We start from the raw sequence: 5031 nt of genomic DNA, 5'->3' as shown, positions 1-5031 counted from the left end.
CTACCAGTTCAAATTAATTATTTGGATATAACCTTTAAAATATAAATATAGAAAATGATTTGATTATGAAAATAAGAATAGAGACATAAAATATTATTATCTTTTTTTTGTCTTTTAAAAAATAATTACATATCGTAACCACCTCTTTTTGTATTCAAGGCCTGATTTTCACATTGTATTAATGATATAAATATAATTTTAAAAAATTAATTATTCTAATCCTAATATCTTTTTTCCAATTTTTTTCACTTAAGCTTTTAAAAATCTTTACAAATACATCCTTGAAACCAAAACGATTGGCCTAAAGGAGGTAAAGGGAATCACAACAGACATCTTCGTATCTTATTCCTCACATATATAATAAAGATCCTAGAAGTGTGGCCAAAATCCTAGCTTCTTAGTTCCAAACAATTTTATATGGAACAAGGGCATGTCTGTTGTTTTATGATATAAAAATATACAATAATATTTGAAAATTACTTAAAAATTTATTTAAATAATTTAAAATCATCTTATTTAATATTTATTAATTATTATTAGAATAATTATATAATTTTAGATATTATCTTATTAGGATTACCGAAAAATATGGGGGCATGAATTGCCATAGCAATACGACGTCATTAAATAAGTAAATAAAAAATATTAAAAAATTATAATTTATTATTTTTTGTTATTATTTAATTATTAATTAAAATTTTTAATATAATTCTTTTAATTTAAAAATATATTTTATTTTATGTTTTTAAATATTAATAAGTAACTGAACTAAAAATAATAAAGTAATGAATGCAGCTGTCACGCGCTTCCAGTTGCACCATTTATGCCGGTGCAGCTAATTTATGTGGTGATAGTCTAATAATTAAAGCAAACTCCTACTTTATTGACTCCATATACTAGCTACTAGTACAGTAATTTTAGAAAATCAATTATATTATTTAATTTAATATTTACAATTATATATTTATTATATTTAACGTTATTTAATTATTTTAGTAATAATTAAAAAAAGTAAAATAAATTAATTTTAGATTATTTTAATTACTTTTTTATTATCTGTCAAATATGTTTGAGTTAGCTAGTAATAATATTAAAATGAAAATCACTACCGTTATTTAAAAATAAAATATTTTTCATAAAACTAAAGAAAATGATAAATAAATGTATTAATGTATCAATGGTTGATTTTGTACCTCTAGAGCTTGTACTTATTTTTCAGATTATCGATTTTGTTCTTGAATTGTTATTATGTAGGACATTTTGTTAATTATTTAATTTTGATCTCATTGTGGGACTAAATTAATACTAAATAAAACTTTTTTGAATTCAAATAGAACACTTTAAATTTTAAGAACCAAAACAGAATTACGCCCAAATTTAAGAGACCAATTTAATACTTTACCCTTAAATTAAAGATAATAGAGTACATACACAAGACAAGAGATATAGGTTTTAAAAACATTTGCCATGTTACACATACGTACATGAATGATTAATGCATGCAATAGTAATAATGGCAAATGTGCACAATAATAAGTACATGGAGTGTGTCGAAGAGATAGATATAGGTAAGTTAAGTCTCTGCAACAAGGCACGTGAGTTTCCATAGTCCTTGCATTGCATTACCATATACTCTTCTGTTGCTACACTCTGCTACCTGCACCTTGCATTAACTCAACCCCATGCCAATTACCACATCGCAACAAACAACACTCATTTTTAATGCCAAACTATATATTATTTAATTTATATTTTTATCATAATAATATATTTATTATTATTAGTATATATCTTTTGTGCTCATTAAATTTTTTTTATCGGTATTTATATAATTATCGCAAAAAATTTTTAACAATAAAATATAAGACGGCTAATATTTAATTGTCATTAAATATATTAATGATTATTTTTATTATCGCTGTATATATACGTTCTTGTGTTGAAATTGTCAAACTTAATTATTTTTTAGGATAAATATTAAATATTTAAAAATTACTTATTTATGTATTTTTTAAATTAAATATTAATTTTTATTAATAAATTAAATAATTATATATAATAGACATGTTGATGTGTCGACAGTAGAATTAAACGTCACAATCAAGCATCACATGGCATGGCTTTCGTGAACCCTGGATCCGAACTTTCTCACCCTTCAATCTCTTGGGACCGTTAATTATATAGCTTGCTAGCTAGCTAAGGAGCCCAGCCTCACCAACTTATATACAAAGCTAAAGCTAACTTCTTCTTTTTGTTTTTTCAATTTTTAATGCTATTTAAGTATTTTATCTCTCTAAATTTTACTATTTTTTCGATCGTATTATTATAGATGATACTGTAATAATAAGGTATAATACTTTGAGAGAACTATTAACACAAATGTTAGCTCATATGATAAGAGAGTTTAAACTTTAAAGTTTTATATATATTTTTTTTATATTGGACTCTGATATGAAACTTTTTTTTTTATATTAGTCATGCGAGACTCATAACATAGTATCATCTGTTAAAAATGGGCGTTTTCACGGTTCTATTTCGTGCTTCATTTATCTTGAACAACATGAATAATTACAATTAAATATAAGTATATTATACTTTAATTTAATACTATTCATTAAATTTACTCTTTTAATTTTATTAATTCACATTATTCACACATTGTTCAAAAATATTATTAGTTACTTATACTTTTTTTATTTTATTCGATATTTTATTAGGTAAAAAATTCAAGTGCAATCGACTTCACGTAAAGTTGATAGTTGAGAGTCGTTAGATGATTTGACTGATTTGACTAAATTTTTATATCTCACAACTTTCAACTATCAATTTCACGTGAAATCGACTGTATTTGAGTTTCCACCATTTTATTAGTTAGAATTTTTTACTGATCAAATGTATGTTAGTAGTTATTTTATATTGGTCGACTTAATAAAAATACTAATATAAAAAACTATAAAACATATAGAGTAGTAGTCTTTAAATAATTTAGTTAATAACTTATGCAAATAATTTATAATAATATTAAAATGATTAAAAGAGAGAATGAGTAAAAGACATTATAATTATTATTACTGAAAGAAGCAAAAAATGTTACGAAGTACTAGTACAGGATTGATCGAATGTAGAAATATAGGATTATTGCTTAATGTAGAATGCATGTGTTCATGCTATTGCTATGGATAGCGGTGGGCAGCATATATATATGGAGAGAGAGAAGGGATGAAGTCTGCTTAATTAATTGCTTAATTGCTTGCATTGTGCACACACGTGTTGAGGCATTTATGTGCACTATATCTAGCTTCCTAGGGCATGGCCCTTCCTACCTTGCACATGCACATGCACCACCACACTACTAGGGTTTATACTACATATTAATTAAGATAATGATTATTATTTCATGGAAAACGAATGCTACAATATAATCATCCTTCAAAAAAGATATAGTAGGTGTCGATTTTTTACTCCTCTTATTTATTCATAAGTATTCTAATTTATAATTAAAAAACTTCTTGTTAAATATGTGTTATTCTAATATACCTATATATTTTTAGAAACGATAACAATGATTGCCATTGTTAAATATAATTTTTTTAATTTATAATTAAAAAATTCTTGAAGAAGTCATGTTTGTTATCTATGTATTTTTGTAGATTTATATATTATTTTTTAGACAATGATATAAATTAAAAGTGCGTTTTTCAAAAAATTTAAATGGAGTTCCTCACGAGTTAAGTAAATTTACCCATTTTTATAGAATTTGCTAGGAGTCCAACAAACTTACTTAAATACAAAAAAAATTGTATTTTAAAAATTAAAGTTCAAAAATCATACTTGAAAAAATATAAATTTTTTTATTTTATTATTAAAAAAATCTCTAATTCTTAAGTTGATAAGAGAAAATAAATCTTAAAATTACGGTTAAATTATTTCTATAAAATCTTAAGATTACGCATACTTCAAATTATAAAAATAACGATTGATGTAATTATTAATTATGTTAGGCCATATATACCAACATTCTTTAAATGTGAACTTTTTCTAAATCTTGCGTTAATACAGGATATTTATGCATTGGAGTAGTGCTCGTTAATTCTAAAGTTGATCAAAACAAAAACCTAAATTCTCTTTTTAGACTGAAATTCAGGTTTTTGCTTAAAAATAATTTATTCAATCTTTTTTCTTGAATTCCATATTCCGTCTCAATACCAAAAAAATAATAATAATAATTTTAACAATAGAGATACATGAGAATATATATTCAATTCTATTATAATAGTAATTAAAGTGTATTTTATAGTTGCTATTATTTGATTGCTCTATATATATGTGTTTAATCAATCAAATTTTGTACTCTATATATAAGTGTATTCTCCTTTTCTTTTTTTTTTTTGTTTACCGAAGAAAATTTCATTTGAGGAAAAAAATCAATCGAGATTTACATATAGAAATGGAAATATTAGATCTAAGTCTTAAAAAAATATTCTCTATGTTAAATTATATGCTGAGAATAAGTACAAATTTTTATTACTAATCATTTTAATAACAAATAGAAATATAAGTAAATATTAATCTCTTAAGTTTTTACTTTTTTTAATTTGAGATCAACATCACCTATCAAAATCATTCAAAAAAAGCAAAAATATTTCAAAAAGAGAAAAATACACTAAGAGAATTATTAAATATAAAATTTAAGAAATGAAATCAAGATCAGTAAGTAAACAAAGGAATAAAAGCGGTGAAAAAAGAGAGATAAAAGGGAGGGGAGAAGAGTAGTGGAGAGAGGCCATAAATAGGAAGAGAAAGAAGACAATTAGAAGAAATAATTAAAGATTTGGAGAGAGAAGAAGGAGTGAAGGACAAGGATAGTGCCCAAAAACAGGAGGAGGAGGTAGAAAAAATAGAAGTGGGAGGAAAATTAAAGGGAGAATAAGAGGGAGAGACACCATGAAAACAAATAAACAAAAAACATATAAATATTAGAGCATTTGTTAAGAATATTAAAAATAGTAATTATATATTTTGATATTTTCA

The sequence above is a fragment of the Arachis stenosperma genome, chromosome 3 (genome assembly GCF_014773155.1).
Source record: "Arachis stenosperma cultivar V10309 chromosome 3, arast.V10309.gnm1.PFL2, whole genome shotgun sequence".
NCBI lineage: Eukaryota > Viridiplantae > Streptophyta > Magnoliopsida > Fabales > Fabaceae > Arachis > Arachis stenosperma.
The sequence above is the reverse complement of the archived record's forward strand: the minus strand, read 5'-3'. Positions refer to the sequence as shown.